The sequence below is a fragment of the Elephas maximus genome, chromosome 1 (assembly GCF_024166365.1).
Source record: "Elephas maximus indicus isolate mEleMax1 chromosome 1, mEleMax1 primary haplotype, whole genome shotgun sequence".
NCBI lineage: Eukaryota > Metazoa > Chordata > Mammalia > Proboscidea > Elephantidae > Elephas > Elephas maximus.
The window spans coordinates 58,224,104-58,232,135 of NC_064819.1; positions in this window are offsets into that span (position 1 = coordinate 58,224,104).

Below are 8,032 nucleotides of genomic sequence, written 5' to 3' on the forward strand. Positions count from 1 at the left end.
GTGTTCAGTTCAGTGAACTTTTTGAATGCTTACTGCACCTCGTATAGGTACTGGTCCCTTGTGTGGGGACAAGAATACGTCTTTGTTGAATGAATGAAATATATAAGGCGCCAGCCTAGGAGATACAAAGAAAAATAAAATTGTTCTTTCCCAAGGAGTTTTCTTATACAGCATATGTACACAACAAAAATGTGTTATGGAATATAAGAGAGCCGTAAAGTACTGGTAAGAGAGAGGAGAGTGCTTAAGAATCGAAGAGATTGAATGACTATCAAAATACAAAGTATTAAAAGACAAGGTGTAAGATGGACACTTTCATAAAGGGTAGTAGGTATATACATTCGTAGAACTGGCTATCGTGTACCATTGAGTCGATTCCAGCTCATAGCAACTCTATAAGACAGAGTAGAACTGCCCCCATGGGGCTTCCTAGGCTGTAATCTTTAGGGGAACAGATTGCCATGTCTTTTCTCCCATGGAGAGGTTGATGGGTTCAAACTGCCCACCTTCTAGTTAGTAGATCAGTGCTTAAACATTGTACCACCAGGCCTCCTCGTAAAATTGGTTGTTGTTGATCTTGGGTGCTGTCGCATGTGTTCTGACTGATAGAGACCCTAAGTACAACAGAAGGAAACACTGCCCAGTCCTGGCCCATGCTCACAATGGTTGTTATGCTTGAGCCCATTGTTGTAGCCACTGTGTCAATCCATCTAGTGGAGAATCCTTCTTCTTTTCCATGACCCTCTAACTTACCAATTGGTAGGGAAAGCAGTTTAGCAATTTGTATCAATCTTACCTATCAGTCTTCTGTTCATAAATTCTGCACAAGTCACCCAACTTTTAAAACTTAACCTAAGGGTCGTGGCAGGACCAAGACCGTGGAATAGCCAGACGCTTCTGGTGACCCCTCTTACAACAAAGCCCCGAAAAAACTAGTGAAACGATTACATTTATGACAGGCTAGGACCCCTGAACATCAAAGGCAAAGTTAGAAAACAGGCTGAATGGCAGGGGGAGGGAGAGACAGGTAAGAAGAGGAGAGGGGTTACTGGAGCTGAATTGACGGGAACCCTCAGGCACCAGTCTCTGGAGCAATGGCGGTGGGGCTGATGGTAGTGTTCCAGATGAGGTTTCCTCAGGGAGAGACAGCAAGTTGCAAAGTTAATTATTTAGGTTTTTTTTTTCCACCCTGCCCCCAGCCTCCAAGCTGACTTCAGTGGCTCTCAATTTCCCTGGGGCTGAGATAGGTCCTGCTGAGTGACCAGAGCCGTTCTTCCGACCTTGGAGAAGGAATAAATTCACAACTGGGGGAAAAGATAATTGCCAGCTCCACTAAGCTGGGGAGCTCAGGACAGAAAAGGCTACTGTCCAGGCATAAGTGGTCCGTGGATTTTGAATAGCTTTCCCCACTGGATGGACCTGTGTGGGCCTATTTCAGGAGAATAGGCCCTTGTTGGCAGACTCCAACTGTTTCAGCTGTGCAGTGGAGAGGTGGGTATTTGATGTTTGACACCACAGTGCCTGTTAAACAGGGTCCTCACCTACCCACATCAGGGGCCTAAGGACTGGTGGCTCCACCCATGTCACCTAGCTACCTGTGACAGGGGGCCACAGATAACTGGTACCTCCCAGTCCTAACAACCAAAAGCATTGGGTGCCCATGGTCCATCTGCGGAACCCGCACACCTGTGCACTCTAGGGAACAGGGACACGATTTCCTCACAGACACTCGGGGGATGGTTGCAGCCCCCTGCCTTGTTCAGAGTGTGACCCCCTACTGCAAACAGATACCTGTACCAACACCAATCACCCCTGCCCCTCTAAGACTGTAGGACAGACCCTGTACCACACACTTGATGACCAACTACCTGGACACCTGAGCTGAATTCATACAAGTGAATGGACTTCTAGGCTCATATACCTGATACCAGCTCTAGACATCTGGTGACAGGACATTAGGGCTTCAAAGGCGAAAATAAACTAGCTCACTCAAGCAACCTATCTGGGCATATCAAAATGAAACAAAGCAAGAAGCTAGGATACAGTAAACAAAGATAAAATAAACTAATACAATAACTTATAGATGGCTCGGAGTCAACAGTCAATATAAATCACGTAAAGAAGCAGACCATGATCACTTGAACAAGCTCTCAAAACAAAGAATCAGGGATCTTCTGGATGAAGGTGCCTTCCTGGAATTACCAGATGCAGAATACAAAAGACTACTATGCAGAACTCTTCAAAACATCAGGAACCAGATCAGGAAGGAGATCAGGCAAAATGCAGAACAAGCCAAAGAACACACAGATAAACCAATTGAAGAAATTAAAAAGGTAATTCAAGAACATAATGAACAATTTGATAAGCTACAAGAATTCATAGAGGAACAGCAATCAGAAATTCAGAAGGTTAACAATAAAATTACAGAATTAGACAACTCAATAGAAAGTCAGAGGAGCAGAATTGAGTAAGTGGAAGGCAGAATTAGTGAGAGAGAAGATAAAATATTTGGCGCCAATATGTTTGAAGAAAAATCACCTAAAAGAATTAAAAAAATGAAGAAACCCTAAAAATCACATGGGAATCTATCAGGAGAAATAACTTATGAGTGATTGGAGTACCAGAAGAGGGAGTGGTAATAGAAAATACAGAGAGAATTGTTGAAGATTTGTTGGTGGAAAAGATCCCTGATATCGTGAAAGATGAGAAGATATCTATCCAAGATCCTCATCGAACTCCACATAAGGTAGATCTCAAAAGAAAGTCACCAAGACATATTACAATCAAACTTGTCAAAACCAAAGATAAAGAGGGAATTTTAATAGCAGCTAGGGATAAACAAAAAGTCACCTACAAAGGAGAGGCAATAAGAGTAATCTTGGACTACTTGGCAGAAACCATGCAGGCAAGGAGACAATGTGATGACTTATGTAAAGCATTGAAGGAAAAAAATTGCCAACCAAGAATCATATATCCAGCAAAACTGTCTCTCAAATATGAAGGTGAAATTAGGACATTTCCAGATAAACAGAAGCTTAGGGAATTCGCAAACACCAAAGCAAAAGTACATGAAATACTAAAGGGAGTTCTCTGGTTAGAAAACCAGTAATATCGGATATCAACCCAAGACTAGAACACAGGAAAGAGCAATCAAATATCAACCCAGACAGGAAAATTACACACACAAAAAATCAAGATTAAAAAGCACTCAAAACAGGGAAATAGTGGCATCATTATGTAAAAGAAGACAACATTAAAATAATAAAGACAGACTAAGAAATGTAGTCATAGAACTTTCATATGTAGAGGAAGTGAAGGCAATATAAAAAAATGAAAGTTAGGTTTAAACTTAGAAAAATGGGACAAGTTTTAAGGTAACCACAAAGAAGACTAACAATCTTACTCATCAAAATAAAATACAAGAAAAAAATAGCAGAAACAAAATCAACAACAATGAATAAGAGGAAAAGAAAACATGTAAACTAAGCACAAAAAATTAAGTGGGAAAAAGAAACTGTCAAGAACACACACAAAAACCCATCAAAATGACAGCACTAAACTATAATTCCACTGAACGTAAATGGACTAAGTCACCAAATCAATACAATTTACGGTAGCCCCCAAGAAGATAAAATACTTATGAATAAATCTTACCAGAGATGACAAAGACTTATACAAAGAAAACTACAAAACACTACTGCAAGAAACCAAGAGACCTACATAAGTGGAAAAACATATCTTGCTCATGGATAGGAAGACTTAACATTGTAAAAATGTCTAATCTACCAAAAGTTATCTATAGATACAATGCAATTCTGATCCAAATTCCAACGACATGTTTTAATGAGGTGGAGAACAAATCACCAACTTCATATGGAAGGGAAAGAAGCCCCAGATAAGTAAAGCATTACTGAAAAAGAAGAAGAAAGTGGGAGGCCTCACTCTACCTGATTTTAGAGCCTATTATACCACCACAGTAGTCAAAACAGCCTGGTACTGGTATAAAAACAGATACATAGACTAATGGAACAGAATTGAGAATCCAGTCATAAATCCATCCATAGATGAGCAGCTGATATTTGACAAAGGCCCAAAGTCATTTAAATGGGGGAAAAGACAGTCTCTTTAAAAAATGGTGCTGGCATAACTGCATATCCATTTGCAAAAAAATGAAACAAGACCCAGACCTCATACCATGCACAAAAACTAACTCGAAATGCATCAAAGACCTAAATATAAAATCTAAAACAATAAAGATCATGGAAGAAAAAATAGGGACAACACTAGGAGCCCTAACACATGGTATAAACAATATATAAAGCATTACTAACAATGCACAAACACCAGAAGAGAAAGTAGATAACCAGGAGCTCCTAAGAATCAAACACCTATGCTCATCCCAAGACTTCACCAAAAGAGTAAAAAGACTACCTACAGACTGGGAAGAGTTTTTAGCTATGACATTTCCGATCCTGATCTCTAAAATCTACATGGTACTGCAAAAACTCAACAACAAAAAAGACAAATAACCCAATTAAAAAATGGGCAAAAGATGTGAGCAGGCACTTCACGAAAGATGACATTCAGGTAGCTAACAGATACATGAGGAAATGCTTAGGGTCACTAGCCATTAGAGAAATGCAAATCAAAACTACAATGAGATTCTATCTCACTCCAACAAGGCTGGCATTAATCAAAAAAACACAAAATAATAAGTGTTGGAGAGGTTGTGGAGTGACTGGAACACTTACACACTGCTGGTGGGAATGTAAAATGGTACAACCAGTTTGGAAATCAATTTGGTGCTTCCTTAAAAAACTAGAAATAGAGCTACCATATGATCCAGCAATTCCACTCCTTGGGATATATCCTATAGAAACAAGAGCCTTTACATGAACAGATATATGCACCCTCATGTTCATTGCAGCACTGTTTACAATAGCAAAAAGATGGAAGCAATCAAGGTGCCCATCATCAGATGAATGGATAAATAAATTGTCGTATATTCACACAATGGAATACCATGCCTTGAAAAAGAACAATGATGAATCCATGAAACATTTCATAATACAGGGGAATCTGGAAGGCATTATGCTGAGTGAAATTAGTCTGTTGCAAAAGGACAAATATTGTATAACACCGCTGTTATAAGGACTGGAGAAATAGTTTAAACAGATAAGAAAATATTCTTTGGTGGTTATGAGAACTGGGAGGGAAGTAGGGAAGGAAAGGGGTTTTCACTAATTAGATAGTAGATGAGAACTATTTTAGGTGAAGGGAAAGACAGCACATAATACAGAAGTCAGCACAACTAGACTAAACCAAAAGCAAAGAAGTTTCTTGAATAAACTGAACACTTCGAAGGCCAGCGTAGCAGGGGCAGGAGTTTGGGGATCATGGTTTCAGGGGACATCTAAGTCAATTGGCATAATAAAATTTATTAAGAAACCATTCTGCATCCCAGTTTGGAGAGTGGTGTCCGGAATCTTAAATGCTAGCAAGTGGCCAACTAAGATGCATCAATGCGCTTCAACCTATCTGGAGTAAAGGAGAATGAAGAACATCAAAAACACAAGGTAATTATGATCCCAAGAGACAGAATAAAAACCACTGCCATTGAGTCAGTTCTGACTCATAGCGGCCCTATAGGACAGAGTAGAACTGTCCCGTAGAGTTTCCAAGGAGTGCCTGGCAGATTCGAAATGCCGACCTCTTGGTTAGCAGCTGTAGTACCATAACCACTACACCACCAGGGTTTCCCAAGAGACAGAAAAAAAAAAAGGGCCACATAAACCAGAGACTACATCACCCGGAGACCAGAAGAAGTAAATGGGGCCCAGCTACAACCGATGACTGCCCTGACAGGGAACACAACAGAGAACCCCTGAGGGAGCAGGAGAGCAGTAGGATGCAGACCTCAAATTCTCGTGAAAAGACCAGACTTAACGGTCTGACTGAGACAAGACGGGCCCCGGAGGTCATGACCCCCAGAATTTCTGTTAGCCCAAGACAGGAACCCTTCCCAAAGCCAACTCCTCAGACAGGGATTGGACTGGACTGGTGAGGACTGAGCTTCTTGGATCAAGTAGACACATGAGACTATGTGGGCAGGTCCTGTCTGGAGCGGAGATGAAAAGGCAGAGGGGGACAGAAGCTGGCTGAATGGACATGAAAATAGAGGGTGGAGAAGAGAGTGCTCTCTCACTAGGGGGAGAGCAGCTAGGAGTATATAGTAAGGTAATATAAATTTTTATATATAAATTTTTATATGACTGACTTGTAAACTTTCACTTAAAGCACAAAAAAAATTAACCTAAGGGAATAATCTAAAATATTAAAAAATCCATTGGTTGGACTACATGTAGTTTTCATTTTTATAGGTCAAAATGTTGACCATTGGTAATTTCATATTAATCAACCTAATATATGCACAAAGATACTCATCTTACCATAACTTATTGTTATGAAAAATGGAAAAAAAACTAATGTCCAACACCAGAGGAATGTTCAAATAAACTAGGTGACAAGCGAAAGCTCAGCCTTATGGAATCTTTAACAATGAGGTATAATTTGCATAGAATAAAATCCATCAATCTTGTTCAATTTGTTGGTTTTAACTTTGCATACACCATGTAAACACCACCCAAACGAGATACAGAACATTTCCATTATTCCAGAAAATTCCTTTGTTCCCCTTCTAGTGTTCCAGACAATTTCCCCTGTCTTTTTTTTTAAGAGGCAACCATTTTGTGATTTCTATCGCCGCGGAACAGTTTTGTCTTTTCTTGAAATTCGTATAAGTGGAATCATACGATAAGCATTGCCTTGTGTCTAACTTTCTTCTGCCTTGTGTCTGTCTTTAATGTAATGTCTGTGAGATTCATGTATGTGGTTGCATGCATCAGTAATTGTTGTTGTTGTTGTTGTTAGGTGCCATGACCCTGTATACAACAGAAGGAAACACTGCCCAGTCCTGTGCAATCCTCACTATCATTGTTACACTTGAGACCATTGTTGCAGCCTCTGTGTCAGTCCATCTCATTGAGGGTCTTCCTGTTTTTCACTGACCCTCTACCAAGCATGATGCCCTTCTTCAGGGACTGATCTCTCCTGGTCCAGCTTTCGCATGCGTATGAGGTGATTGAAAATACCATGACTTGGGTCTGATGCACCTTAGCCCTCAAAGTGACATCTTTGTTTTTCAGTAATTAGTTCCTTTTTATTGCCGTGTAGTATTTCATTGTATGACTACACCACGATTTGGTTATCCATTCTCCTATTCACAGCCATTTGATTTGTTTCAAAATTTTGGGCTATTATGAAAAAGGGTGTTACCAACATTCTTCTATAAAGTCTTTGTGTGGACATCTTTTGATCCCTCAGGAAAATATCTGGAAGTTGCATTGCGGAATCGTATGGTTAAAAAAAAAAAAAAAAAACGAGTTGCTGTCAAGTCACTCTGACTCCTGACAACTCCATGTGTGTTGAGGAGCTAGTTGCTGCTGCTGTTAGGTGGTGTCAAATCGGTTCCCACTCATAGCAACCCCTGTGTACACCAGAATGAAACACCGCCCGGTCCTGTGCCAGCTTCACAACTGTTGTTGTGCTTGAGCCCATTGTTGCAGCCACTGTGTCAGTCCATCTTGTTGAGGATCTTCCTCTTTTTCACTGGCCCTCTATTTTACCAAGCACAATGTCCTTCTCCAGGGACTGATCCCCGCGATAATAGGTTCAAAGTTCATGAGACTTAGTCTCACCATCCTTGCTGCTAAGGAGCATTCTGGCTGTACTTCTTCCAAGGCAGATTTGTTCGTTCTTTTGGCAGTTCATGGTACACTCAACATTCTTCCCCAACAACATGATTCAAAGGCATCAATTCTTTGGTTTTCCTTATTCATTGTCCAGCTTTTGCCTGGGTAGGAGAAGATTGAAAACACCATGGCTTGGGTCTGTCGCACCTTAGTCTTCCAGGTGACTTCTTTGCTTTTCAGCAATTTAAAGAGGTTTTTTGCAGCAGATTTACCCAATGCAA